Raw genomic sequence first — 13,712 nt, 5'->3', positions numbered from 1 at the left:
AGAAACTGTTCTTCGGTTTAACTCCACATTTCAGTGTGACAAAGTTTTTGCGCTTTGCACATGCTTTCAGGAACTCATTTCACACGTATATAATGTACTTAGAAGCAAAACATGGAATTTACTTTACAGGATCTTTAATTATGTTTCTTGTACCATTGATAAACTGTCATTATACCGTTTTATTATGCCTGCATAGCAATAAGTTGGGTCTTTGCAAGGTGTGACTAGGAAAGGCCTGTGTCGCTGATATAAGTCAGAGGTCACAATATTACCAAAGTGTATAATGCCATGCAACTGTGAATGAGGAAAATAGGAGCGACAAGACCATTTCTAGGAGCCCTATCTCAAGACCTAAACTAAAGCTATCTGGCATTCTGTGTCCTTTTTCAGTGCCTGTGAAGGCAATGTTAATCATATGGTATCCTCCCATATTGTGATACCACATACTCTCTTGATTTCCTGTATTCATTGTCCAGTCTTCTGTGATTCTCAACTTGAATGTAACACCTGCACCTTACATTTGTAATAAATACATTGATTTTGTATTGAACTCATCTTAACTATTCCTTTCATTGACTTGGCACTTTCAGAGAAATTGGGTATTATCTTATACGTCTTCACTAACCAACTAATTAAATATGACTAATGTTACAGGAACTGCAATAAAATCACATTGTCAGGTTTGGCATTGAAGTAGGTGAGACTGAGGAAGATAAACTTTGAAACAGAAAGTTGGGCTGGATGGCAAAATGCTGAACTTGAGGCGGCATGTTCCACCTAAGACCATGGGTTTGGGAGTTTCTAAAAAGAGAGAGTCAGAAAGTCAGAGAGAGAATTAGAAAGAGACTGTGCAAACAAGCTCATGGCCAGTCACCATGGTAACAATTTGACATGCAGCTGAGATACCTGCTACCAACATAGGAGGTTTCACTACTCCCCCATAATTCATTTTACAGATGTGTGTATGCTATTGTAAGTGTGCACTCCTGTGTTGTTTGTGCATGATATTGGCTAAAGTTTATTAATTTAAACCAACATATTATCAACCTTGTCTGTGTATAGCGTATCCAATCTATGATTGAGTTGGATTCATTTAGAATGTATAATATTGCTTTTGTGTGTGCCTGTAAATTTCACTTGACATTTTTCAAGATTTTTTGTATGTGGGTGTGTCTATGTAATTTGCTCTTCTGTTGATGTGTTTTTGTAACAACAGACATTTCAGATTAAAGGCCTAGCATAGTCTACAGGCACAGAGTATGGCATCTCATTTACAGCTATTAATTTTCCTCTTGAAAACATAGTCACAAAATACCATGGAAGGACAAAGTAACTGTCACATATTCTGCTTTAGACTGACCAGCAGGTATGTAAGGTTGGGCAGGGTAGATTTCCACAGCTATACAGATCACCTTGGGTTGGAAACTTAACCCTTGTGTTATCTTCGGGTCATTCTGACCCATCAGTCATTGTGACCCACCGTCGTATTGCGACAGATTTACCGCATACAAAGACAAAGTGAAGCATTTTCTTTAACAGCTAGGCTGTCTCAGACCCCCCACATTGCAAAGGTTAAAATAAAATTATTTTTATTTGTTTTTGTATTGGGTAAAATTGGGTAAACACAACGATGGTTCGTTATGAACCTTTGGGTCATGTGACCCGAAGGCAGCACGAGGGTTAAGTGATCCTGTCCCTAGTGTTGTTTTTGAATCAGAATGGGTTTTATTCGCCATGAAAGTTGGCACAGACAAAGAATTTGCTTTGGCAGGAAGGTGCAAACATTAAACACATAGGAATCAAACATTTTAATATGAGGACTAACTATACTAAGGGTACATAACTAGCAAACTAAGGGTACATAACTAGCAATGGAATTAGATTAAAATAAACTATACAATAAAATATAAAATAAAATAGAAGTTGCAGTAATTTACAATATAAAAATACAAATATTACAAAAATACAAATGGTACAGGATTGTATTGTCCAGTGCAAAAAGCAGTATTGTTTTAAGGGCATTAAGTCATGAAGTCAGTGTGAACCCTTGGCCTTGTTGAAGAGGCCAACAACGGAAGGGAAGAAACTGTTTTTGTGGCGTGTGGTATTGGTCCTGATGGACTGCAGCCTTCTGCCGGAGGGCTGAAATAGGGAGTGACCAGGGTGGGAGGAGTCGGCCACAATCTTCCTCGCTCGCCTCAGGGTCCTCGAGGTGTGCAGGTCCTCGAGGGTAGGCAGATTGCAGCCAATCACCTTCTCAGCAGTGCGGATGATACGCTGCAGCCTGCTCTTGTCCTTGGCAGTAGCGTACCAGATGGTGATGGAGGAGGTGAGGATGGACTCAATGATGGCTGTGTAGAAGTGCACCATCATTGTCTTTGGCAGGTTGAATTTCTTCAGCTGCCGTAGGAAGTACATCCTCGGTTGTGCTTTCTTGGTGAGGGAGCTGATGTTCATTTCCCACTTGAGGTCCTGGGAGAGGATAGTGCCTAGGAAGCAGAAGGACTCCACAGTGTTGGGAGTCACACAGGGTGATGAGGGTGAGTGGGGCTGTATTCTTCCTGAAGTCCACAACCATTTTGGCGGCCTGTTTTAATTTTAGTTTTAGTCTAGTCTTTGTGTCAAGCTGTAATTTGAGTTATTAGTTTTAGTCACTTTCTTACTCTTTTTAGTCTAGTCAAGTTTCAGTCGACTTATTAAAGTCTGAGAATTTTAGTCTTATTTTAGTCAGACTTATTCATGACTATTTTCGTCTAGTTTTAGGCTACGAAAACTGCTGACATTTTAGTCTAGTTTTAGCCTACTAAAACTGATGACATTTAGTCTAGTTTAAGTCAATGAAAATTGTATTTTTGTCTCTTTTTATTCAAAACAGAAGTAGTCTAAGCAGTAATCTCGGGAGGCATGTTAACGCCAAAACCATTTGTTTAAATTAGTGCTGTCAAACGATAAAAATATTTAAAGGCCATATTGCAGGTTAAACACTACTGTTGATTAATGGGTACATGAAGCACTCAAGATATGTATATCATTTAAAATATCTCCAAATGGTGTCTCCAAAGGGTTTCACAAAATGGTGTTAAAGACCAGTTTTTGCCGTTTTTGGTGTTAGCATTAGCATATTAGCGCAAATCGGCGATGACGTCACGTTGGGGAGTCGTGGAGGAGAGAAGCCTCAGCCTAGCACTATAACTATGGCGACTGACTGGGATGAAGAAGAGATGGCAAAAACCACTAATGTGTATGATGGCCCGCAGCCGTATAATTTCGAACCAAGTAGACATGAGAGGACAAATGAGGAATTGCCGAGACCTGATGGCCGTCAAAGCCAATTAAATGGATGGTCCGAGGAGAATGAGTGGAGAGTTGGTGAAGTGTCCTGGTGAGTTGCTATCATTTAGCAACACAGCAACAATCTCTGGAGTTATTCTACGAACAGCAGTGCACATATACAATTTTTTTTTACTGTAAGTGAATAGCACCGAGTGAAAGTCAACGTTTTCTTTATATCTAGTGACAGTGATCATTCAGGGCCTGACATAAAAAAAAAATTACGTTTCCGTTTCCCTTTTCCATGCACAAAAGTCTCGTCCGGGTAAAGATTGTGCCTTTGATCAACGAAGATGAGCTGTAATATTATAGAAATGATAACAATTGAGGTGTTATAAAAAAAAATATTTGTTACATTAAACATTTACACAATTTTTGCAGAATGAAACACTTTCTGTTATGTACTGTATTGCAGCTTTGTCCCAATATCTCTACAGACCGTGCAGCTAATTTAATGCTCAACACTTGAACGGGGGCTTATTACTTGAAAGAGGAATTACTGCGTCTTCTCAGTTACACTATCAGGGCTTGGAAATACTGTGACTTGCAAACGTAGGCAAATGGCTAGTAGAACATAACATTTCATAATCATTTCAAGACCCAGTGAAATGTTATATAAAGCTAGCAAACTAACGTTAGCTAGCATCGCTAACGACATTGGCTGACTCAACTTCGGTAGGCTATCCTCAGTATTTGCAAGCTGGCCAGTGCAAGTACAGTAACATGTCATTTTATTTTGTTTGAGTTTAAACTTGTCCAGTGGGGCAGGTACATTTCTCTGCCCTACAAGAAAATCCACTTGTCCCGGACAATCATGTCGTTAGCTGTAGTTCAGATAAGTAGACTAGTACTACATTTACATTTATTCAATTAGCAGACGCTTTTATCCAAAGCGACTTCCAAGAAAGAGCTTTACAAAGTGCATAGGTCACTGATCATAACAACGAGATAGCCACAAAACATTGCGAGTATCCAAAACATGAAGCACACATTGTGAACAACCAAAGTAAGTGCCAAAGGGAAGAACCATAAGAGCATGTAGTTAAACAAGTTACAATAAAGTAAAAAAAAAAAAAGCAACAATTATAAAAACAATATATCACAGCGAGTACAAACAATTTTAAATCAGTTACCACTAACCACAAGAGCAACAAGTCTCTGAGCAAGAGTCATTGTGATCCTTGAGGAAACTAACATCGGGTCAAGCAAACCATTCCTAAGTACCGTTGTACTCCCGGAACAAGTGCGTCTTCAGCCTTTTCTTGAAGGTGGAGAGACAGTCAGTGTCTCTGATGGAGGTGAGGAGTTGATTCCACCACTGGGGGGCCAGACAGGAGAAGAGCTTGTGTTGGGACCGGGCGGTCTTGAGCGGTGGGACCACCAGGCGGTTGTCTGAAGAAGACCGTAGGTGACGGGTGGGGGTGTAAGGCTGCAGGAGAGACTTGATGTAGACGGGTGCAGTCCCGTTCACTGCTCGGAAGGTCAATACCAGGGTCTTGAATTCGATACGGGCCATGATAGGTAGCCAGTGGAGAGAGATGAGGAGCGGGGTAACATGGGAGCATCTGGGTAGATTGTAGACCAGGCGGGCCGCTGCGTTCTGAATCCTCTGAAGAGGGCGGGTTGCACATGCTGGGAGACCAGCGAGCAGCGAGTTGCAATAGTCCAACTTGGAGAGGACAAGTGCTTGGACTAGCAGCTGGGTGGAGTGCTCAGACAGGTAAGTAAGTAAGTAAGTAAGACTTTATTTATATAGCACTTTTCATACAAGAATTGCAGCTCAAAGTGCTTTACATAAAATCAACAAAAACATTAATACAAGTGTTGATCTAAAACGTTTAACAAACCAAACTACCCGCACTCTATCTGCGGTCTCTCGAATCCATCTTAGATCCGAGCTGCCACTTGCAGTTTCTAATACACAAACATGACAAGGGGGTAGACAGGACGAGCATAACATGAGGAGAGAGGAGGAGAGAAAAAGGCAACACCCAGACAATGCTCCTAGAGGAGTACAGTGTGGGAACAGACAAAAACCTCAGCACATAAGCACAACAACATTTACAAAAACACGTGACTTGCAACGGGGAGTGGGGGGGGGGGTAGACAAGCAGCATCTGGACCTGCAGCCATGGTAGGCGCTGGACACAGACCCGCCAGACACCCTGGGGAAACAAGCAGGCGAAGGCGTTGGATGGGGGTGGGGGGGTGGTGATATCTGTAGTAGGTGAAAGTTAATGTGTGAGTAGGTCTGGGTTGGCGCCCTCGACCTTGGCCAAAATCAGTCCGATTCTCCCTATGCAGATTGTGTTGGCCAGGAGACATCCTTGGTCATGACCCGGGCAGAGACCAAACCACAGATGTCGGTGGGGGGGGGGGGGGGAAGGGAGGAGATAGATAGTCTCGCTTCAGCGCTCTCCAGGGGAGTTGTTTTCCAGCGACGGCCTTGGCCAAGGCCTGTGCTGGTTACGGGGCCGAAAGTGGATAAGATTGGGGTAGTTGTTTTGACGAGTAGCCGCAACTCAATTTTCACGTCCACCCTTCAGGAAGGTCTCCATGTCCTCCATCTTCCTTTGCAGAGCCGCAAACTTATCCCTGTTGTAATCAATGCTGCGTTGTAAGTTCACAGTCTGAACTCCAACAACTCTGCCCACCGCATCAATCATATCGGGCAGCCTAACGGGGCTTTTGATGGCTGCAGCCGTTTCCTTAATTTTCCGATATACAAAGCCAGCGCCTATTCCAAACAGCAGAAAGCCTGTAATCATGGTTCCGAATATGAAGATGTCTTCAACGTCCTCCACGGAAAGCGCCGCTAGACACACGACACGCCAATTCTCCCACGCGTCCATCGTGTAGCCAGCTGCGAACGTCCCGTCCGGACAGTTGGGTTCCCCCGAACCCGAGCTTCTCTTCGAGAAGATGGTGTCAATAGCATTGAGAGACCAGCTAATTAATTCCATGCTTCTAGTTTCGGAGAGTGATGATGAGAGAGTATCTTGAGACAAGACAAGACACAAGACAGGTATCTCCTGATCTTCCGGATGTTGTAGAGGGTGAATCTACACGACCTGGAGACCGCAGCAATGTGGGCCGTGAGGGAGAGCTCGTCGTCCATGGTAACCCCAAGGTTCCTGGCAGAGGATGAAGGGGTCACCGTCGCAGATCCCAGGGTGATTGAGAGATCGTGGGAGATGGAGGGTTTAGCCGGGATGATGAGAAGTTCTGTTTTGGCGAGGTTCAGCTGGAGGTGGTGCTCGGTCATCCAGGCGGAGATGTCTGTGAGGCAGGCCTCAATCCTAGCTGAGATCCCCGGATCGGTCGGGGGGAACGACAGGTACAGCTGCGTGTCGTCAGCGTAGCAGTGGTAGGAGAAGCCATGGGAGGTGATGATTGGTCCAAGTGAGGTGGTGTACAGAGAGAAGAGGAGGGGTCCAAGGACGGAGCCCTGTGGGACACCAGTGGAGAGCTGGCGAGGGCCTGACAGTTTGCCTCCCCAGGAAACCTGGTAGGATCTTCCCGACAGGTAGGATGAGATCCACTGGAGTGCAGTGCCAGTGATGCCCATCTCAGAAAGTCTGGCGAGCAGGATCTGGTGGTTAACCGTATCAAACGCTGCAGAAAGGTCCAGCAGAATGATGACGGATGACCTGGAAGCCGCTCTGGCAGACTGGAGGGCAGTGGTGACTGAAAGGAGGGCAGTCTCTGTGGAGTGGCCAGTCTTGAAGCCTGATTGGTTGGGGTCAAGCAGGTTGTTCTGAGAGAGAAAGTTAGACAGTTGGTTAGATACAGCACGTTCAATTGTTTTTGAAAGGAAGGGTAACAGTGATACCGGTCTGTAGTTCTGGAGGACGGCAGGGTTAAGGGAGGGTTTTTTGAGTAGAGGGGTAACTCTAGCCTGTTTGAAGGCAGAGGGGAAGGTGCCAGAGGTAAGAGAGGAGTTTAGGACATGGAGAAGAAAAGTTATGATGGAGGGGGAGATGGTTTGAAAGAGAGGGGAGGGGATAGGATCAAGGGGACAGGAGGTGGGGCGATGAGAGAGAATGAGGTCAGAGATCTCTGCCTCAGACAGGGGAGAAAAAGAGTTTAGACATTTAGTTGGGTCAGTCATGGAGGGTGAGAGGGTAGGAAAGGTGGGTTTAGGGAACCGACTGCTAATGTTGGCGACTTTTTTCTCAAAGAAGGAGGAGAAGTCGTCTGCTGAAAGGGTGGAGGGAGGGGGTGGGGGAGGTGGGTTAAGAAGGGTGGAGAAGGTAGAAAAAAGTTTGTGGGGGTTTGAAGCAGAGTTAATTTTGTTCAGAAAGTAGAGGGTTTTAGCACCAGTTATGTGAGAAGAGAAGGATTTGAGGAGGGAGTGATACTTATCAAGGTCCAGACCGCCACCAGTTGCAGTGTTCTCAGGGCTGATCCATGTCTCTGTCAGCGCAAGGGCATGAAGAGAAGCATGAGATGCAAACGCTGGGATGAAGTCTGCCTTGTTCACAGCAGACTGGCAGTTCCAGAGCCCTATAGAAAGAGAGAGGGCAGGTGGAGAAGATCTGGATAGGTAGTGAAGGTTAGAAGTTGACCGTATATACTTTGTGATATATCTACGTCTACGGATAGTGTAATGAACGGGAATGCTGATGAAACACATGCTAGCTATGAATATGTTCTAGGTGGATTAGAATACAAATAGGGTGATGCTTATCAGAAGAGGTGATCCGCCTCGTCGGCCATCCTCGGTGGACTCCCGCAGGTAGACTCCCGCAGGTAGACTCCCGCAGGTAGACTCCCGCAGGTAGACTCCCTGTCTTTGTTCGACCGAGTCTTCGTGCACCGAGGCTGCCAGACGAGGCTGCCTCTGCAGTGCTAATCGCCTAAATATGCTAAAGGCGCAGCTGACAATGGCCCTAATTATGTACACAAAGCCAGGGTCTCACTCGGTGGCAAGTACCCTGAAACTCGATCTCTAGCTAGCTACCTATTGACCAATTTACATTTACATTTAGTCATTTAGCAGACGCTCTTATCCAGAGAGACTTACAGTAAGTACAGGGACATTCCCCCAAGGCAAGTAGGGTGAAGTGCCTTGCCCAAGGACACAACGTCAGTTGGCATGACCGGGAATCGAACTGGCAACCTTCGGATTACTAGCCCGATTCCATAACCGCTCAGCCACCTGACTCCCTAGCTGCTATACCCTTACCCTCTGTCATTGAGGCAAAGTTTTAGCAAAACACAAATGAATGAAACAAACTCTGGTTACTTACAGTCAGATGGCAGTCACGAAGTACACTCAGTAAGACACTATTCGCTCTGAATCTGATTACAGAAGTCAGGGCTGATTTAACCAAATTCTACAATGGCCCTAATTATGTAAACAAAGCCAGGGTCTCACTCGGCGGCAAGTACCCTGAAACTCGATCTCTAGCTAGCTACCTATTGACCAATTTAGCTGCTATAACCTTAACCTCTGTCCTTGAGGCAAAGTTTTAGCAAAACACAAATGAATGAAACAAACTCTGGTTACTTACAGTCAGATGGCAGTCACGAAGTACACTCAGTAAGACACTATTCGCTCTGAATCTGATTACAGAAGTTGGGGCTGATTTAACCAAATTCTACAATGGCCCTAATTATGTAAACAAAGCCAGGGTCTCACTCGGCGGCAAGTACCCTGAAACTCGATCTCTAGCTAGCTACCTATTGACCAATTTAGCTGCTATACCCTTACCCTCTGTCCTTGAGGCAAAGTTTTAGCAAAACACAAATGAATGAAACAAACTCTGGTTACTTACAGTCAGATGGCAGTCACGAAGTAAGTATCTAGTATCTAGATCTAGAAAGAAGACGTCATGCTAGCTATGGGCTAGCTATGGGCTAACTTGCCAGTCCCACCTAGAAATCCCCCCAAGATTATCCCTAATTAAATATTTCCCCCGACGTTGTAAACACATTTCCGATTAGATGTCCCATGTTTTGATGGTACTAGCAGAGACCATATTAGACATTCTCTGGTACTAGCCTAGTGTTTATTTCTAATCAATTTCAATGACCCTAAGCGGGCTTTGGTCGGTCGTCATGCAATGCATTGTGGGGGAAAGAAGAATCATTGCAAAAAGTAGCTACTTTTTCGTATTATATTCCGTTTTGTGTCAACCAACAACATCAAATACAATGGATAACAGTTTAAATGTTTATTACCAACAAGCAAATAGCGCAAATTCGTTGGACAAATAAACCTGCCATATGGCCTTTAATCGAGATTAAATCGCATTAATGTCATAATTAACTCGCAATTAATCGCACATTTTTATCTATTCTAAATGTCCCTTGATTTCTTTTTGTCCCATAATTTTTTCAAATTTTAATGCTCTTTTCAACATGGAAAAGTGGATCGGCTTGGTTAGTGAAATGTTTTTTTTTATTGAAAACAACAAAATCGCCTGGCTTTGACGAGGGGGCGGAGATTTTGCATCAGCTGTGTGCTTGGCCATCAAGTGGTATTTCAAACTGGATGTGCTGCGATGATAGCTGAGTTCACAACGACAAAACACACAGATTACTTTGGTCTTGTCAATGGAACCATTTGGCAACTTTTTAATAGTAAACTTTCCATTAAGAGTCTTATTGGCATCCATTTCAGCATCTCGCACTCACCAGCCACTCAAAACGTAACGTTAGCCTACTACTCTTAGCCGTCTCGCAAGCCCAAACAAGTCTGTGCGGCGTGCCTGTTGTTTTTTCTAACGTCACTGGTTGTTGCAACAGCATGTGAAAAAAACTACAAAGTTTGCTAGGCCCAAAAAAACGTTCATCTCGCGATAAAAAAATTACGCCGTTACAATGGGTTTGCGTTAACGCTGTTAGTAGGTGCGTTCGACATCGACTGCATGAAACGACCGGCGAGAGTTGCCGCAGTCGGGGAGAAGTTAAAAATGCCTCCTTAAAGTCGGACATTACTGCTTCTCGTGGTTTGCTGCGTTGACGTCAGTCATGGCCGATCAAGCGCTGTTTGCTTACTTTATCGCTGACAAACTGCATGGTTGCGAATTTTATTGTTTTCGCATTAGAACTTGCAAGAACCAATGCACTGAAATTTGCAGATTGATAATACAACCAGAACTCAATTAATCTTAGTCTTTCCGTTAGTGAAGAGGCGGACTAAAACACTTTCTTCAACAAATATTTCATTAAATTAAACAGTTTGGTCCGGATTTGAGCATTGGTGAAACTGAAGGTGTCAGAATAAATACAAAACAAGCGTCAAACAGAGCCATAGAAAGAGAGAGTTGCGACATGCTTTGATCTCGCCGACACGTGGTCACGTGGTTAAAGTAGCTCGCTGTAGTTCCAAAAACCCCACTGCTGTCAACCTGTTTGAATGGTTTTCAATGCAACTGGCTAACGGAAGTCGCTTTCTCAGGCAAATGACTAATGAAACTAGCCTGGTCCTAACCAGACTCTAGTACATTTCATTTGTATAGAGAGTCTGGCATCGCTCCATTGACAAGCGTTGACTTCCTGGTAGGCGGGTACTCTGTTGAAGTTTAAAACTATTGGATCTGCCCAGAGCCACTCTGATCTGCCATAACCAATCGCTAGCGTTCGCCTTAGCCAATTCCTTCACCCTACTGTAACAGAGCTAGCTGCCGTAGCTGGAAAATAAAACCGTTTCCGAACCCCGTGGGGAGGAGGGCCACAACATCATGGCCACCAACAAAACTCAGCAAAACTTGTTCTTGCTCTGGCTTTAGCTTATGGATTTTCGGCAGCGTTGCCACAACGGACTGAATGGCTTCGCTCGCATCTTTCTCCGCCGCCATTACGGAACTACAACACAAACTAGCGCACGACAGCCACTCCCTCTGTTCGCTGATTGGCCGGTAGAAAATTAACCTGAGACATCTGACTTACTTACCTCATGGCCAGACCTAGTACAGAAGCAAAATCAAAATTGAGCAGAAGTACGTAGGAGGGCAGAGCCAGGCTATAATGAAACTGGCTCGGTTAAAGAAATCCGAGATTCTGGCTATCTTCAGCAGAAAAAAAAGCAGTCCTCCCTGACGTTTTTGGTGTAGAATGGAGTGAAATACAACATTGTGAACACTCACTGCCAGTGAAACAGAGGAAAAAAGCTAGAGCTTTTTTTCACGTGGTTCCGGTAGCTCGCTGTAGTTCCAAAAACCCCACTGCTGTCATCCTGTTGGAATGGTTTTCGACGGCACAGACAGCAGCACCATCTCGATTCACGGACATTTTCGGTATGTTAACACATAATATCAATTGGTCACTGGTGTGTTGTATCATGTATATGTCTGATACTTTATAACATTTATGTATATTACATTAACTTATAATACATAAAGCAATATTGTGAAGCAGAGAATGGCTATGCTAGTTACTATACTGTATCATACTGTACATACCAAACAGTAGCCTAATGAGGACTATATTGTTTCACTTAACGTTTAACCTTCGACTGTTGAAGTAAATATGACTTGTTAAACGTTTTTTTATTCATCAGCCCACTTACAATTTACCACATTAACAACACTTATTTTTGTAGTACTTGATGCAAGTTGAATCTAACCATTATCACCAACAACAGCTCAATTTAAGACAAGAAAGGAGTTTGGTAAATAGAATAGAATATACAAGGCAACCAATTGCATTCAATAAAACATTTTATTGTACAATATGTCCAATGTTCTTCCACTCCTTTTGTTTGTAGTGATCCGGTGATCTTCTGGCTATGATACACGTAGCTTACTCTCTAGCTAGTGTAAGGCTGGGTGTCAAACCTGCCCCCACCTCTCATATGCTAAAGTCTGGAGTTTCTGGACGGTCTCAACTTAATGGCCCTCACACCCCATTCAAGATGTGGTCTGATTGGTTGGTCTTGTGTATAAATGGAATTGTAATGCATTGTTCTGTGGATTCTTCATCTCCTGAGACTTCTCCTCAGTTCTGGCTTGTCCTACTCCTTGCTCACCTCTTTCTTTCTCTCTGATTTACAATGATCATGGTAGAGTAGGTAAGATTTAAAGCTTTCATATTGTAACATGTTTGCCTTGTAATTGATTTCATTCATGTGCAATGTTATTAAATGCGTATTTCATTTAACCATACTTTGACCATTCTTGCTCTGATTTAACCCATAGAGTCAAATACCTGGAATTCTACTGGTATTGGCATGATTTGGTTCATGCTAATACACTGTTCAGTTTCCCATCTTCCTTTAACCAATAGGGGAATTTGTTTTGGTTGTTTGGCCAATATTTAACCCCCTACAGTTTTGGTGACCTTGACTATGTGATATGTTTCGAGCAATTCAGTTACAGTTTGGTATACCGGCGTTTCAAACCATGGTGCGGTGAGTAGCATTTACAAATGTACATTAATTGTGTTCCGCCTGGTTCTGTTGGTAGAAGCCTATTACTAGTTTCTGATATTAGCTCCTGCATGAAAAGAACAAAAAATGGAATGGGAAACTGAAGTTAACAAATGACTTAACCTGTGGGAAGAAGTTAGCGTTAACCGAACGTTATCTGAATTGGACAAGAACGGTCTTAAAACTGATTTTACGCTAGCTGAAATAATTGAACATTGGTGAACTGTAGGAGTCCATAAAAAGAAAGCAGAAAAGAAACAAACATTGAAGATTACTGTACATTTAATTGGCAAATGTCTTCTCAACTCTGTCCTCAAAGCAGCGACCCCTTTTTGTGCCACAAGGCAACACACCGCTAACAACAGCAGTGAAGAGACCAGCCATGCTGGCTCACATTCTACTACTGAGTGTTCAGACACAGACAGTGGAATTGGTGCTCAAATTCCCAAACCGCGTTCTACAAAGAACCGTCGTGCTCCTGATCCGCCACGCATTGCTGCCATAAAAATGGTGACAGAGGCAAAACCCAAGCCCCAGCAGCCCCCTCATATACAGTGTAACTTCTGTAAAAGACAAGGACACACCGAAATGCGATGTTGGGATCTTGGTAGAAATATGCCTATTCCACCCACACGCTTGTTTTATGCTAACAACAAAGTTAGATTTTGTCATGCTTGTCTAAGAAGTGATCACACTGAGTCCAAATGTTGGGATCTGGGAAAGGGTAGGCCTCCCCCATTGTTCATGCAGCATAAGCTGAGCCTTTATCAAGACAAACAAACCTTAAACTTTTTAACGTGATTACATGCAATTCCAACTCTCTTTTACATTTACTTAATTCAGGTCCAAATTGTGATATTGCTTCATTCCTACTGTATTACCCCTGTGTTTAGTCTTTGTTGTAGTTCAAAGATTAGTTGGGGACAGTTTATTTGTTGCTGCTCCAGTTCCTTTAGCTGCATATGCATAGTGCATATGGTTTGTCCATCCATGAGTTCCTATGTTG

General features: G+C 43.5%; 2 long non-coding RNA genes across 2 annotated transcripts in view; one reads left to right on the top strand and one right to left on the bottom strand.

The window, feature by feature from the left end:
- LOC136947173 (uncharacterized) overlaps positions 1–11,865 on the bottom strand; it is a 134,815-nt gene extending 122,950 nt beyond the window's left edge. Inside the window, exon 1 of the long non-coding RNA XR_010877001.1 lies at positions 11,742–11,865. This is a non-coding gene — a long non-coding RNA (uncharacterized lncRNA). The remainder of the gene's footprint in view (positions 1–11,741) is intronic.
- LOC136947174 (uncharacterized) overlaps positions 1–13,712 on the top strand; it is a 333,221-nt gene that overhangs the window by 66,928 nt on the left and 252,581 nt on the right. The window lies entirely within an intron of this gene.

Source organism: Osmerus mordax, chromosome 8 (genome assembly GCF_038355195.1).
Source record: "Osmerus mordax isolate fOsmMor3 chromosome 8, fOsmMor3.pri, whole genome shotgun sequence".
Taxonomy (NCBI): domain Eukaryota; kingdom Metazoa; phylum Chordata; class Actinopteri; order Osmeriformes; family Osmeridae; genus Osmerus; species Osmerus mordax.
Note: the sequence above shows the minus strand (reverse complement) of the source record. Positions and strands in the feature narration are given on the sequence as shown.